Below are 17,826 nucleotides of genomic sequence, written 5' to 3' on the forward strand. Positions count from 1 at the left end.
GTCCTGTTTAGCTCACTGTCCTCCTGCAGCTCTTGTCTGACTAGTCCTTTGGAATCTCATGCTACACATGAACAACTTAGTATTCAGCCAAAGATCTGTGGGAACCCCTATGCAGATCTTTGTAGCATTTCCTCTGCATAGCTCTCTCTTCTGTATCCTGTCCCCGAAATCCTAGCAACCTTAGAATCCCTGAGTTCTAGTTTATTTTTTATTTATTCAATGTCACCCACTGATCTCTATTGAGGTTCTCCTCTCAGTGTTATTATGGAAACTGCTCCAGGTAGAAAGTTGGAGTGAATGTGCATCTCATCCTATGTGTTTCCCTCATCGCCAAGGATCACAGCCACACCTTGCCTGTATTTAAGTGCCTGAAAACAATTGCTTCATACATTTTTTCCACTTCTATAATAGTTTGTTAGAATAAGTACTAAACCCGTGACTCCTTCATGATCTGATCCACAAGCAAGAAGGATTGTTTCTTTTTAAATTTAGGTTTTATTTTTAAAAATTATATAAAACTTTCACATGATGTTAAAGTTAAAATTATATAATCAGGTACATTCACACAAATGTCACTTCCAAACTTGTGCCCTCTTTCCTGTTCCTTCCCATACTTGAACATGTTATTAGCTTTAGGTTTATACTTCTTTAGTATGTGTGTTTATATGCATATATAATTAGTTAGATAGATAGATATATTTTCATACCCCTTCATTCTTGTATAAAAGGAAGGCTACTATAAACACTGTCTGCACATTGCTATAATTACTTAAAAATAGATCTTGGACATCCCTCGTTTCCTTTTATTGCTGCATAGTTCTCAATTACATGAATATGCCAGTTTTCATTCAACCAATCTCCTTTTGATCTGCATTCCAGTCATTTCCAGTTTTGTGCTATTAAAACAACGCTTCAATGAATAGCTGTGTACATTAGTCATTGCCAGAGTATCATTGAGACAGATTCCAAAAAATGGGATTTTTGAGTCAAAAGAAAAAATCTCTTCTTTTCACCTCCTTATCTCTCTACAATTTTGTGTGCTACACACTATATGCTCTAAATAAACCATATTATTTGCAGTTTCCTAAGAAAGTATTCTCTCCTAACCCTGGATCTTGGTGCATGTTAGTTTCTCTATCTAAAGTTCTCTTTCTCCATTCTCTTCGCAACCCAACTTCATCAAACTGACTCCTTGAGACTTCATTTCTGATATCACGTCTTCACAGAGGTATTCTCAGTCCTCTACTCTCTGACACATACACAGACACACAGAGCTATGTGTGTTCCTATGTGTTTCCATCTCACCTTTGTTCTCACCCATGTTACAGAGCTTACCAGCTTAAACTTTACATTGTGACTATCTTTTTACTCACCTGCTTCCCCATAAATGACATTTCACGAGACAGTGGCTTCTTTGTCCCTATATTCTCTAATTCTAAGATAATTCTTGGCAAACACAGGCATGCTATAAACATTTGTTCAATACACGTTATTTATGATCATAAGATTATTGTGAATGCTAAAGTATTCCTTTTGAAATTTTACTCATCCTTCAGCTACCCCAGAAAGATTTCAGATTCTCCACTTTCTAAGAAGAGTGCTTTGTTTATTTTCAGTGCTTTGATCTCCCCTTGTAAATAAAATAATTTTCACAGTGATGAGCCCAGTGGCTAAGCGTCTTTCTTTCGCTTGTGAAATTCACAAGAAAAACTAGTGGACTTGAAGATGTATATTCATCTCCAAACACCAGAATTGATGGAAAAGAATGCAGAAATGGTGTGAGCTGAGACACCAACTTAATGTTTGAAAGATCTCTGTGCTGCATAGGAGCATAAGCAAATGTGAACTGATCAGGTGAAAAGCTTCGCTGACAAAGAAAAACACACTACAAAAATAGGAAGTGAGAAATAGTAGCATGAAGGATAGAAATGGGAAACAGCAATACGGATAGTGGAAAATAAGAAATCCTATCTCTGTAAGCACAATCGGTGACAAATTACCTCCTGAATTTGATCAAAATGTAGACACCTGGGAAATTACCCTTGAGGAAAGAAAAATTCGAGGAGGTCCTGAAGAAAAACGGCAGGCACAGGCTGATGCTTAGTCATTACCTTGGTGGTGGGGGGGGGGGGGGGCGAATGGGGGGGGCCATTGAACAATGAAGGATTAACTAAAATAACAGCAAAATAGGTTAAACATTAGAAATAAATATTCTTGTTCTTATGTGTTTTATGACATTGACTGATTTACTGGAGAAGGCTGAGGACTCTGATAACGTACTGAGGAAAAACATCCTTTGAAATTAGTGTATCAATAATATAATAATGATAATAATTAAAAGAGTGAGGAACTAGCATAGGAATGGACAGAGAAATCAAGGCAGCAGATTATAAAGTTCAGGAAAAGATACAAACATACGTATATGAATTAGAATATGATAAAAGTATTAATTCAACCACCAGAAATTTATCCAAGGACAATAAATAAGGATGTAGACAAAGATTTAGCTATAAGGGTATGCACAGTAGCACTGCATATAATAGCAAAGAAAAACAACCAAATTTTCTAGTGCTTTAGTGTATCTGAACAATTAAAATGCTAGAATCTATTTAAAAGTATTACTTTAGAAACATGCTAATATGGAAAATGTTTGTAATACTATATGTGATTGAGTGATTATAATGGATTACAAAACAGCACATACAGCATGTTAGTATTTTGTAAATATATCCATACCTATACTTAGGAAAAGTCTTCTAAACACAGATGTACCATAACATCTGGAGGTTTATACTCCAAAATGCTATGCATTATTCTTGGTGGTAGAATTATAAATCATTTTTTTTTTTGCTTCTTGGCCTCTTAATTTCAAAATGTTAATGAATAATGATACAAAAAATGCAGTAATAATATTATTTTAAGTGAAATAGACTACTTCTAGTCTAACTACACTGAATAACAATAAATAGTATTAATATCAACTTTATTTGAAATAAAACAAACAACCTCCAATCTTTCCTAGAAACACAAGGAAGAAGGGAAGGATTCTTCCTTCCCACCCTTCTCCCATGATGAGTCTATTTAGATGGTAAATAGCTGTGACCTAGTAGGCATGCTTGATCAATCTGGTCAACACCTTTTGCCGTAGTCTTTGGAGGTTGTCTTAGTACTTAACAGAATTACTTACACTGTTAAAAGGAAATCAGAAAGATTGAAAAATTTTCTCTTGGAGTTTATTCTGAGGGATCTAAAACTTTAGCTGCTGAGGTTATATAGACATCAACTCTCAGAACTTCACAGTGCCACATAGACACATGACAAAAACATAATATGCTATTTAGGCAGAAACCTACAGCTTCTTGTATAATGTGGAAACAGCTTTAAGTCATTGAAGGTTGAGTGACAAGACAAAGATCCTACATCAGACACATAGAATATTGTACCCTGCTGATTCTCAAATTAAAGCTGAACAAAGGAATTTAACAAGCTCAAAAAGACCTATCAAAAGAGTCCCTTCTGCGAGTTGAAAAATAAACTGTAATTGCTGTTTACTTTAAACTTGCATTGAAGGGTACATGGGAAGTCTTTCCAGGGAGGAGAAAGAATGTAAATTTTCTCTCTCATTCAATTTCTTTGGTTGCTACTGTATAATTTGAAAGTATTCTTCACAAATTTTATGCACCATTTAATAACATTTTGGTATTACAGCTTTTATTTAACCCCCAACTGTTTTGTTGCAAAGCTTATAAGTTATTGTAATTTTAAAACATAAGTGATAACATACCTCATATAAGTGAGGGGGAAAGACATTTTTCTAATATTGGCCACTTGGCAAACTATTCCCACCAGCGTCTATACAGCAAAAAAAGACAATTCATTCATTTTATATATTGACTCTGATGTGACAATTTCTCCAAGCAATTGCTAAGATTTTATTGATAAGTTTAATATCTTCCAAAGCATTACTCTTTACCTTCTTCACCATGCTTCTACTTCCCTATAGACATTGCCACACTTAACGCACACAATACGTCATTCTCTACTAGCTTCATTATTCCTGTGGTAGATACTATTATTTGTCCACAATTCTTCCTTTCCTCCTGCCATGCTTTTCCTGGATGTCGTATATATCCCTACCCCATTGACTGAGAAGAGCATTCCTCCAACAGCAGCTGCCCCTTGCTGGTATCCCAGAAAGAAAGGCAAGTACAGGAGAACTGAACCAACCAGTAGCTCGGAACCTAGAGTTAAGTCCGGGCAAGATAAACGAGCCCCACGGACCCCTGAGCATGAAATAAACATTTGTGGCTATAACTACCAAGTTATGAAGTGATTTGCTATGCTGCAAATCTAATTTCTAACAATGATATAGCCTTAGAAATCTATAAGCAGGTTACTCCTAGCCGAAAGAATTCTGAGTAGATTAAGAAAATCACATTGCGTCATCAGTTCCCAGAGTATTTTCCTAACATAAACAGTACTTTTTTGTGTGGCTTCGTCATAGCTCTTATATGAAATAAGAATCTAGACTCTAACATCTAAAGAGTTATAACCATATACAAAAAAAAGAAAAAAAATAACAAGCAAGAAGGAATGGACATATGAAAGGAAGACCAAAATTCAAACATTTTGACTGGGAAACCATTGGTTTTACGTAAACCATCTGGGTGCACTTTTATTTATACATAAAGATCCAATACATTGATGGGTAATAAGATGACTGGCCAAGAAGAGTTTATTTTCATGGCCATTATAACACTGTTATTCCGAAATCTTGGTCCCTGGTCAGATGACCCAACTCTGTCTTCCACAGCAACCTGTGTTACCCTTGTCTCTGTCCTTTTATGCTGTGTTACAATTGCTTTTGTGTTTCTTGTCTCTCTCACTAGACCGTGGACTCAGGGAAAGTCAGGTTTCTCTCTTTCGATGCGATAACTGTAACACAATTCCTGGCACATTGTACTTGCTACTACTTCTTTTTCAGTGAGCTTTTGAAGGTCATTTGAACTGTGATACTAAGTACATAGTATTGTAACTAAAGAAATTTCATCTTCCTTTATCCTCTGATGAAAGTTGTTCCCACTTATATCAACCAGTCAGAGAAAAGTAGCATAAAAGAACAAAGGCAGGACTAACCTAAGAGGATATAAATTGTCAAGTAAAAAACAGTTACAGATTATAATGTTTTCTCTTCTTAATTCTTCCTAGTCTTCAATTCAGTGTTCTTTTCTTCCTTTATCCAACTCCAGATTACATTAAAGCATTGAGCAAAAGTTGTACACCTGGAAGAGGAAAAAATAGATAAAATATTGGAAATTGATGGAAAAAGTAGATAAAATATTGGAAATTGATGCTATGAGTGAAAAACTAAAAGTGCAGAACTTATTCGATTACAAGAGAAAAGAAGAATCATGACATCTTCTAATAATGACAGAATAAATGTGATGAGCTTGTTGCATAGGTTTGATGAGGCGGGTAAAATCAAATATGAGCTACTTTCAGAGGAAGTACGTGAAACCAATAATTGTGATTAGCAATCCTGAACAGATGTCAGATGACATATTGTGCAATACTCAGAGGGAGAGAGGAGTCAATGGAAGAGAGATTGTCTTTGTCACAATTTACAGTCAATTCTTACATCAAGTTCGGATGAAAGGGAGGTAACAGACCTCAGATAGAACTCTTCCTTTTAGACTTCTTGTGTATAATGATATATATGATAGCATTGGTAACTATTTTAACTGTTTTCAATAAGTTCAGCATCGATTATAGCACCAATTGTGGGTTGAATATGCTGTCAAAGGAAAATAGATGTGTTTATCCTTATTCATATATATGATAAAACCCCAAATTTATAACATTTTGTATACAAGTACATGTTTGCATGTAAAAATCTCTCAATCTATTATCTAAAGGCTCACATATTTGGCAAAATAGTGAACATTTTAATAAGCCACAAGAGGTGTTTTATATGATTCCTTTAAGGATGAGAGTGGCTGTGATTTTCCGTTAGTAATAATTTTCCAGAAACCTTTAGGCAAAGGGGCAGTTTCAGCTCAATTTGAAGAAAAGACAACTGCTTAAGAGAAATCTTATGCTCATAAAGAGAACTTGCGTGGCAAGCAAGATCACAGCAGCAAATGGCTTTTTCTTCCGCCTCTCTGAAGGAATTGTGCTCCTTCCCTACTTTGGTGTCAGAGTCTGAAGGAAGTCCGTGACCCACAAAAGTTCGAGAACCACCGGCATATGACTTCAAAATATAGTAGATATAATTAGAAGCTAGTTAATTAAATATGCAATCTATAAGGAGAAAAGTAAGGAAATAAAAGGAGCAAAATGTTTCAGGATATGTAGTAGAAACTACCTAGGCTACAAACATTTGGTAGCCCAGGACTGGGGCTGCTCTCCTTCTGACTTGAGCAACTAGGGAACCCTAGCCAGGCTATAAATCCCAGTTATCTTTTAAGGTCTCCTGCCACTTCTCTCCTCTGTACTTGCTGTCACTATTTCTCCTAAGGTCAATGTGTCTAGTGTCCATAATTCTTCACAATAATCATCAATCAATGGTACCTAGCCTCATTACCTGCTCTAGATGAGCTTTAAACTGCAATGAGAGGATCTGAGGCAGTGACCTCACAAATAAGCGTAATGAACACCTTCTGAGGTGACTTCTGACAGCTACTCTGCAGACTTGGCATAGGGAGCGCTGAAGCCTCCCAAGGACCCACGGAGTCCCAGATGGCTACCAGCTTGCCGATTGTCCTAGAAACAGAAAATCACAGTACAGTCATAGAAGACAAGATGAATGTCCAGCTTCATCAGTGTGCTCATCTGCGGGACAAAGAAAATCTGAACATCAAAATTTTTCATTTGTAAACGATGATACACCCATTGTTAGAGGTGGGGAGGAACTCCACCAATGACTTATCCTTGAGGCAGGATTCAAACATTGTTGGATTACTGTTATAAATGGGTTACTTATTTGTTATTCTCATGGATTTAAGATGTGTATCTGAAGAGGTGGCTTGACAATGTTCCCAAAACCAAATTTAAGTGACAATTCTGAGGGTAAAGGTTTTTGGCAGTCTGCCCATGATTGAACACCTCTCCCCTCCCATCATTCTTTTCAGAAATGAGTGCTAGAGAGGGGACACCACAAAGACTGAGGGCGTGAGGTCTGGACCAGCCAGGAGAAAGTCCTAGAGCTTCTTTCACTGAAGGGATACCATCGCACAAAATACCTGACTTTTGTTTGTCTCGTTTCCTCATTTGTAAAATGAGGCTAAATGTAATAAATACCTCATAAAGTTACTGTGAGAATTATATGAGATAATGTAAGTAGAGTGCTCAGCATAAGCAATAACTATTCACTATTATTGTTCACGTTCTTGGCATAGTATTTCTATTACTACCATTACTACTATTATTACCACTACTACTTTAACGCCCCCTGCTACCACTAATACTGAATCTGAGCTTGGACTGAGCCAACTCAGACAGGTCCCCTGCTCTGTGGAGCACATCATCTATTACAGACGGGCAGACAGGTAAATGAATGAGTGTCATAGAGCAGATGCTCTAATAACATATTTGCACAGGGTTCCGGAGTGTTCTTGCCCTCTGGCAGCGGTGTGGAGAATGGCTTGGAGGGTTACTGGACTTATAAGAACAGCCAACTACAGTCAAATCATTTCCCCTCAAAGAAGGAAGAGAATTCCAGGAGTTTTCCTCCCCATCCCCCTCTTAGTTTGGGGGTCATTTAGGGTTTTCTGAGCACACAGGCTCCTTCAGGTACTGTGCGTCTCAGTCCTGCCCACACAGTGGCTCCAATCACTCCTCCACTAAATCTCTTTTCTCTGTTCCACAAAGCTTGGCTCACCGAGATCTGAGCACAGCCGCATGCTCCTACCATTCTAGATAATGTTGGATTTCTGTGTGAAATTCTTTAAGGCAAACCAAAGGTTAAAAATTCCTGCCAGGGGGAAATCTCAAACAGCAAGTCCTTATGTTCACAGCTTGGACCAAAGGTCTCTATCCATCACCCGTCGCCCATTTTATACCTGAGAAGAGAAGGGAAGCAAATCACAGTTATGTGGGAGTTTGTCCACGGCACTGGCGTTCTGGGTAAAAAGCAAAATAGCCAGCCTTAGACCTTGCTTCCTTGCCGCAGCGGGAAAGAGAGCTCACAGGAGAGTTTACCTGGGATTAGCAAGACATTGTTACAGCTGTTGATGAGATTTAGCTTACAAAATTGCAAGAGACTAATTTTTCTCACTGCACAAATCTACACTGTGCCACATTCTTCCTTCTCTCTCTCTCAATTGTCATGTAAATAAAGATTTCTTTTTTGTCAGTACAGGCTGTCCTCAATTTATAAACTAGCTGTGTTTCCAAGTTTATTTGTGAGTCAATTGCTGGGAACTCAGAATACATTGTCTCAAACTAGCAATTAAGGTAAATGTTGTGTAGGTGCCAGGCCAGCCCGCAAGATTTAACCCAGAGTGTGAATAAATCTAGTACCTCCTAACGTTTCAGTCCCACAAAACCACCCTTTGTTCATATTCCCAGTTCCTTAAGGAAATGCATCCTTAGTTCCCTGGAACAGATTCCTCTTTCTGGCATTAGAAAGAAAGAATTAGAAAATCCTGAACAGTTGTCACTTGCTATTTTCCACTTTGGTGAAGAAATAAGTCTTTTTCTATGTCTGTTTCAGAAAAAGTGCCTCTCCATTTCTGTATACATTTACTTAGGAGAAAGTCCTGCTTTCTGTCAAATGCCTTTGGTACTGATTTTCAGAGGTTAATATTCATTCAAATTATTCCTGAAGATTCTAATTTAGTCTATCTGGAGTAGGGCCTAAGAATCTGCATTATAAACAAACTCTCCAATGAAATTTTCTATAATTGAGATATAATTTACATAGAAGAATAAAATGCACAGATTCTAAGTGTTCAGTTTGATGAGTTTTGGCAGTGAAGTGACCACCACTTCAAACAAGATATAGAACATTTCATCCTCTCAGAAAATTCTTGATACTCTTCTCCATTCAATTTTCCCCACATTATGTGTAATGGGAAACACTTTCTTTCCTTTTTTTTTTGTACAAAAACCTTTATTAAACTTTCTTTAAATTTTTTATTTATTTTTTTATTGCAGTAACATTGGATTATAATGTTATATAGCTTTCAGATGTACATCGAAATATATTTCAAATTCTGTGTAGATTACATCATGTTCACTACCCGAAAGCTAATGATAGTCCATCCCCTCACATGTGAGCCTAATCACCCCTTTTCCCTCCCACCTCCCCTCTTCCCCTCTGGTAACCACCAATCCACTCTCCGTTGCTATGTGTGTGTTTGTCGTTGTTTTTATCTTCTACTTACGAGTGAGATCATATAGTATTTGACTTTCTCCCTCTGACTTATTTCACTTAGCATGATACCCTCAAGTTCCATACATGTTGTCACAAATGACCGGATTTCATCATTTCTTATGGCTGAGTAGTATTCCATTGTGTATATACACCACATCTTCTTTATCCATTCATGCCTTGATGGGCATCTAGGTTGCTTCCAAGTCTTGCCTATTGTGAATAATGCTGCAGTGAACATAGGGGTGCATGAATCTTTATGCATTTGTGTTTTCAAGTTCTTTGGATAAATACCCAGCAGTGGGATAATTTTCTGAGGATACTCCATACTGCTTTCCATAGTGGCTGCATCAGTTCGCACTCCCATCAGCAGTGTACGAAGGTTCCCTTCTCTTCATATCCTCTCCAACACTTGTTGTTTCCTGTCTTGTTAATTATAGCAATTCTGACTGGAGTGAGGTGGTATCTCACTGTAGTTTTGATTTGCATTTCCCTGATAACTAGTGATGTTGAGCATCTTTTCATATGCCTGTTGGCCATCCATATATCTTCTTTGGAGAAATCTCTATTCAGATCTTTTGCCCATTTTTTGATTGGGTTGTTGGTTTTCTTGTTGTTGAGATGTATGCATTCTTTGTATATTTTGGATATCAATCCCTTATCTGATATATGGTTTGCAAATATCTTCTCCCAGTTGTTAGGTTGTCTTTTCATTTTGTTGATGGTTTTCTTTGCTGTGCAGAAGATTTTTAGTTTGATGTATTCCCAATTGTTCATTTTTTCTTTTGTTTCCCTTGCCTGGTCACTTATGGTACTTGAAAATATGCTACTAAGACCAACGTCAAAGGGTGTACTGCCTATGTTTTCTTCTAGAATTTTCATGGTTTCGGGTCTTATATTCAAGTCTTTAATCCATTTTGAGTTGATTTTTGTGCATGGTGTAGGGTAATGGTCTACTTTCATTCTTTCTCATGTGGCTGTCCAGTTTTCCCAACACCATTTATTGAAGAGACTCTCCCTTCTCCATTGTATGCTCTTGTCTCCCTTGTTGAATATTAGCTGTCCATAAATGTGTGGGTTTATTTCTGGGCTCTTGATTCTGTTCCATTGATCTGTGTGTCTGTTTTTGTGCCAGTACTATGCTGTTTTGGTTACTATGTCTTTGTAGTATATTTTTAAATCATCAGGGAGTGTGATACCTCCAGCTTTGTTCTTTTTTCTTGGGAATCCTTTGGGTATTCGGGGTCTTTTGTTGTTCCATATAAATCTTAGAATTCTTTGTTCTATTTCTGTGAAAAGTGTTGTTGCAACTTTGATAGGGATTGCATTGAATCTATAGATTGCTTTAGGCAGTATGGACATTTTAACTATGTTAATTCTTCCAATCCAAGAGCATGGAATATCTTTCCATTTCTTTGTGCCTTCTTCGATTTCTTTCAACGATGTTTTATAGTTTTCGGTGTACAGAACTTTCACCCCTTTGGTTAAGTTTAATCCTAGGTATTTTATTCTTTTTGTTGAAAGTGTGAATGGGATTGTATTCTTAATTTCTCTTTCTGCTACTTCATTGTTAGTGTATAGAAATGCAACCAATTTTTGTATGTTGATTTTGTATCCTGTGACTTGGTTGTATTCATTTATTATTTCTGAAAGTTCTTAGTGGATATATAAAATCATGTTGTCTGCAAAGAGTGAGAGGTTCACTTCTTCTTTTCCAATATGGATCCCTTTTATTTCTTTTTCTTGCCTGATTGCTCTGGCTAGCACTTTCTGATTTCCATTACCCTTCACATAAATGGAATCATACAATATAGTCATCCTTGTGTGTCTCACAATGTTTTTGGGTTACATTCATGTTGTAGCATCTATCATTGCTATGCTTCTTTTTATAGCTGAGTAGCATTTCATTGCATGAATATACTACCAAATAGTTTATCAGTCTTAAGTTCATGGACATGTCCAACTTGAAGCTATTATGAATACGGCTACTATGAACATTTGTGCATAAGTCTTTTTGTGGACAGATGTTTTCGTTTATCTTCGTTTAAACACCTAGGAGTGAATAGCCAAGTCATAAGTAGATGTATTTTTTTTTTTACTTTATACTTTCAAAAAATTCTCCCAGGTAATTGTACCATTTTACACTGAGACCAGTAATATATGAGATTGTTCTACATCTTCCCCAATTAGTAGTCTTTTTAATTTGCATATTGTAATATGTGTAAAATAGTACTTTATTGTGGTTTAATTTGCATTGTCTGATAACTATGATTAGAGCACCTTTTTCATGTGCTTATTGGACATTCTATTATCTTCTTTTGGAAAATGTCTGTTCAAGACTTTGCCCATCTTTTATTGGCTTTTTTGTCTTCTATGTGCAGGAGTTCTATATATGTTCTAGTTTTGGTTCCTATGTCATGTACACAGATTGTGATTATTTCTTCTCAATCTGAGACTTGACTATTGATTTTCTAAATGGAGCCCTTAAAAATGAGCAGAAACTTGATTTTGATGATGTCTAGTTCACATTGTTTTCTTTTATGATTTGTGTTTTTTGTGTCCTCTGTAATAAATCTTTTCCTACTACAAGGTCTCGAAAACATACTTCCATGTTTCCTCAAGAATCTTTAGGTTATAATTTTTACATTTATGTCTGTGATCTAACTGGAATCACTTTTCATGTATTGAGTGAATTAGAATTTTAGATTCATTTTTTATGTGTACATCCTGTTGTTCTAGCGCCATTAATTAACAATATATTTCTTTCCTTATTGAGTTGACTTAATAGCTTGATTGACAATCAATTGACAATATAGGTACATGTCTACATCTGGACCCTCCATTCTGTTCCATTAATCCATTTGTCTATCTTTATACGAATTTCATACCATGTTGATTACTATAGCATATATTATGGGTAATTTTAATTCTTAAACTGTTTTTTCTTTTTCAAGATACGTTGGCTACTTAAGATTCTTTGCATTTCCCTATACTGTTTAGAATTAGCTTGTCAATTTTCTAAGAGGTTTTTGCTGAGAATTTGATTGAGATTGCATTGAATCTATATCTTAATAATATTGAGTATTACAACTCGTGAATATAATGTATCTTTCTATTTATTTAGGTCACCTTTTATTATTCTCAACAATATTTTGCAGTTTTCTGTGTAAAGGCCTTGAATATATTATGTTAACCTTATTACTAGTTATTGGATTGTTTTTATATTACTGAAATTATTTTTATTTCATTTTGAAGTTATTTATTGCTATTATTTAGAAATGTAATTGATTTTGTATTTTGATCTTGTATCCCACAACCTTGCTCAATGGCATTACTTCTAGCAGGTGTTTCTATAGAATCCTGGTGTAGTAGGCTGAGTAATATCCCCAAAGATATCAAATCATAATCCTTGGAACCTGTAAATGTTACTTTATATAGCATAGGGTTAGAAAAGGACATTATAGATGTGATTAAGTTTATTATAATGGATTATCCAGTTGGGAACTATACACAATCACCTCCATCCTTATAAGAGGGAGGTAGCAGAAAATTACACAGACACAGAGAAGGCAATACAAAGAGGGAGCAGAGAGAGATTTGAAAACATTGGCATTGAAGATTAGAGTGATGCAGGCACAAAGAGGGAGCAGAGAGAGATTTGAAAACATTGGCATTGAAGATTAGAGTGATGCAGGCTTTAGCCAAGGAATGCTGGCAGCCACCAGAAGCTGAAAGAAGCAAGGAATGCATTCTCCCCTACAGCTTATAAACAGAGCATGGCCCTGCTGACACTCTGATTTCAGCCCAGTTACACTGATTTCAGACTTCTGGCCTCCAGACCTGTGAGACAACAAATTTCTGTTGTTTTGAGCCACTAAATTATGGTAATTTGTTACCGCAGCCACAGGACAGATCTCAAATATATTTTGTTAGCTTTATTCCTAGGTATTGGGTTTTTTATGCTACTGTAAATGGCATTTTTAATTTCATTTTCAAATTTATTATTGCTAGTTCTTAGAAATATAATTGTTATTCTGACCTTGTATTCCATGACCTTGCTAAATACTCATTACTCCAGTAGTTTGTGTGTATGTGTGTGCATTTAAAGGTTCCATAGAGTTTTATAGGTACACACCATATAATCTGCAAATAAGAGTTTTATTTTTTCCTTTCGAAACTCTATGTTATTTATTTCCTTTTCTTGCCTACTGTCTGGGACTTCCAGCATAACATTTAATAGAAGTGGGTGACAGAAGATGTCTTTGTCTTGTTTCTGATATTAGGAGAAAAGAGTTTAATGTTTCATCATCCAGTATAAAGTTGGCTATTTTTTTTGTCAGTGTTCTTTATTAGACTGGAGGAGATCTTGCCAACATCTACTTTCCTAATAGGTCATTTTTTCTTTTATGAATGGACTTTGCCAAATGCTTCTTCTTGCATCTATTGAGAGAATCATGCATATTTTTCTCCTTTATTGTGTTAATATGGTGAGTTTCACTGTTTGACTTTTGAATGTTAAATCAATCTTGCACTGTGGGGATAAATCCCACTTGATCAAATGTATTATAAACTGCTAGTGTTGATTTACTAAGAATTTATTAAGGATTTTTGCATCTGTGTTCAAGAGGGATATTGGTCTATAATTTTCTTTTAATGTCTTTTTCACATTTTAGCATCAGGGTCATAATGGGCTCATATAACCAGTTGAGAATTATTTCATCTTCCTCTATTTTCTGAAAGAGTTTATGAAATATTGGTAATATTTATTCATAAGCTCTTTGCTAGAATTCACCAGTGAAGCCATTTAGGCCAGAAGTTTGAGGAAAGCTTTTATTATGATTACAATGTCTTTAATGGATATATAGTACTATTTAATAGATTTTCTTTTGACTTATGCAGTTTCTTATGCTGTGTTTCTCAGTTTTTTCCTTATTTATTTTTTGTGTCTCTGCTCTACTTTTTAGTTTAGTGGCTACCTTGAAGTTTGTATTCAGAATCTTGTGCATAACAGAGTCCATTTTCTGATGGCCTCTTATTTCCTTAGTCTAAACTGATTCAGTCCCTTTGCTCCTCCCCTCCTAAGTTATTATTCTCATCTCTTATTCCAACTTGTGTTGTGAGTTTGTGGTTAAAGTGAAAAGATTGTCTTTGTTTTTTGTGTTTTCCTTCCCTTTATCCTAATGCTATAGTTGAATGTTTGCTATCCTATTCTCATTCTATCTGTTTATCTCCTTACTCTGTGTTTTGTGACCTCTTTCTCCCTTTTTTTCTTTTTTCAGGAGTGAGGGGCTTCTTGAAGATTTCTTGGGTGGGGGTGTCTCATGGCTACCAAGTCCCTTAGCTTTTGTTTGTCTGGGAAAGATGTAATTTCTTCCTCATATCTGAAGGATATTTTTGCTGGATAGAGTATTCTTGGCTGGTGATTTTTATCTTTTAAAGTTTTGAATATGTCATTCCAATCTCTCCTAGCTTGTAAGGTTTCTGCAGAGAAATCTGCTGAAAGTCTGATAGGGGTTCCTTTGTAGGTTATTTTCTTCTGCCTTGCTGCCCTGAGTATTCTTTCTTTGTCATTCATTTTTGCCATTTTTACTACTATATGCCTTGCAGTAGGTCTTTTTACATTGACAAATCTAGGAGATCTGAAAGCTTCCTCCACACGTTTCCCTCTCATTCTCTAGCTTTGGGAAGTTCTCTACTATTATTTCTTTGAGAACACTTTCTGCTCCATTCTACTTCTCTTCACCTTCCTGGATACCTATAATTCTTATGTTGCATTTCCTCATTGAGTTGGATATTTCTCGGAGACTTTCTTCATTTCTTTTTAGTCTCAGTTCTCTCTCCTCTTCTGTCTAGAGCAATTCACTGTGTCTATCTTCAATTATGCTGATTCTCTCCTCTACGGTGTCCACATTAGCATTCAGGGAATCTGTATTTTGTTTATCTCTTCCATTGTGTCTTTCATCTCTAGTATTTCTGATTGATTCTTCTTTATAATTTCAATCTCTTTTGTGAGGTAGCTGCCGAACTCATTGAATTGTTTCTCTATATTCTCTTTTACCTCATTGAGTTTTTTGATGATAGCTATTCTGAATTCATTGTCATTTTGTTTACTTATTTCTGAGTCCTCAGGACAGAATTCTGGGTATTTGTTTTCTCTCTGGTCTGGAGTTTTAATGAACGGATTGATGCTGGAAGTATGGGTTTTCCCCATTGTGATATTATTTGGTTGCAGTTACAGCCTATTGCCACTGGATGGGTGTCAAAAGCCATGTATTCTGAGCCCTCTGCCTTCAGCCAAGATGGTGTGACACAGCGCGGGTGGGGGGGTGCTTTCTCTTGCACGCAGTCCCTGGTTTCCCAATTAGCTCTCACTATCTGGTCTCCTGGGGTCTTGGCTTGATGAGGTCACCCCAAGCAAAAGTTTTCACCCTGTTAGAGGGCTTCCCTCTTGGCTACAAGGGTGCTAGGAGTCCTGGGTGATCTCGTGAATGCATGACCCCTCCCCCACTCCTTCCCTCATGGAACCTCCTGCAGCAGTGATCCCAGTCTTTAGGGGAGGGAGTGAAGTTCTGTCTTACCCCATTCCAGCTCCTCCAAGGGGGGCTCCAGCCTCTCCACCCTCCATCATTTGGCTGCCGTGAGTCTCTGAGGATTCCTGTGCTATTAGGATGTTTTCTGTTGGAATATGCTTGTTCCTTCTGTTGTGTGTTAGAGGGGAGAGAGTCCCAGGTAAGCTCCCTCTGCCATGACGCTGATGTCCAGATATATTGTGTCTTTTGAGAGACTTGGTCAATTTCATCTACCTTGTTAAATTTATTGTATAAAATTATTCATAACATTCTCTTATCATCCTTTCAGTCTCCCTGGTGATAGCCCCAAAGGCTCTTGGGATATCTTATCTCAGCATTTCAGCCTGCTCCAGCATTTGGCATCCATGTCCACTCACTGAGGGACAGTGGAGAGAAAGAATGGGTGTGTGCAGGCTCATTCTGTGGCTCATTTTCTTCAGTATTGTAATTTATCTTATTAACTCAAACATAGTCATTAAAAATTTATTAAAATTTCCACAGCTTTCTCCTTGCTGCCATCTGTGTGGAATCCTCCCATTTCCACCACTCTGCCAGGCATGAAAGGAAGAATGTATCTCTTAGCTCCTATAAAGGACTTTTGACTTCCTATATCTTAGTTTATTTAGGTCTATTTATGTCCTCAGTTCTGTGATGAATTTTTTAAAATTATGATTGCATAGCTTGTAACTTATCTGGCTTCTTATTATTAGGATAGAAGTAATAGTGCCTTGTGACTTTCTACATCCCAACCAAAAAGGAGGTGTCCCAAGCTGACTCTGATGCAACTGCTCTGTCAACCACACTTGGAAAAGCTTTCACCAGGTGTTCTGAACAGGTACACAAAGAATAGCTGGTTCCATTAGGGTGCAGGTTAAGACTCCAGTTGTAAAATTCTCTGTCCCCATGGATATTCATATATCTTGTCAGGGAGTGTTTGTTGCTTAGAAAATTTCCACAGATACATGTACTACTTTTATTATAAAGTAAAATGGAACGTTAGGAAGTTTACACTGAGGACTTTAACTATCAGACTTGAAAATAGCTGCTTTATCATGAAAATCTTAAACTTCATTTCTTCTTTTTTCTTAAGAATGAAACTCTACAGTTAGCAATCTTCAATCTAACTCCTCAATAATAAAAAGTCTTCCTTTTATTCCACATCAGAACAAACTTTATTCCAGATGGTAATACCTAAGCTAAGGAAACAGGACTTTTAATGAATTTTAAAATTAAACCAGAGAGATGTGCTTTGACAGTTGGAACAGGAGAATATAATTCCAGATATGTACTTTTCCACTAGAAGTTTTTATTACTTATTTATAACTAGTATTTACAGTGTCAAACTTTTCTATTTTCCAAGGAGAAAGGAAACTTTTTCTCTGTCATTTTGTGCCTGCATTGTCTGAACTCTGACAATCTCTGAAAAGATTCATATGCTTACACACTTATGAAAGATCTTTAATGAAACAGTCAATATTATCTATCATATCCACCATAGTTTAAGTTAAGGGTTCATCCTGTGAGGTCATAATTCATGCTTTCTGTTTGAAGCACACAAATATACATTTTTACTCTTCTCTCAAAAGCATACCTGACTTCTAAACAGAGTCACAAAAGGTAGAGTCAAGGTAGCACTTCAGGAGGGCAGACAGGTTATCATTGCCTGTACTTCTCCTGGGGTCCCATAGCTCAAGATCTGGTCCACAACCTTTCAGTTCACACCAGATTTTCTTAATGTAGCTTCAGGCACTTGATAACTAAAAAGTGCTCATATGAACTAAATATACCCCAAAATGTTACATAAACAAAACCTCTAATTAATAGTGGAACTTACACTTTTTCAGGACCAGAATGTTTCAGTTCCTACTTAGGGCTCTCTATCCT

Source organism: Equus asinus, chromosome 2, assembly GCF_041296235.1.
Source record: "Equus asinus isolate D_3611 breed Donkey chromosome 2, EquAss-T2T_v2, whole genome shotgun sequence".
Classification (NCBI taxonomy): domain Eukaryota; kingdom Metazoa; phylum Chordata; class Mammalia; order Perissodactyla; family Equidae; genus Equus; species Equus asinus.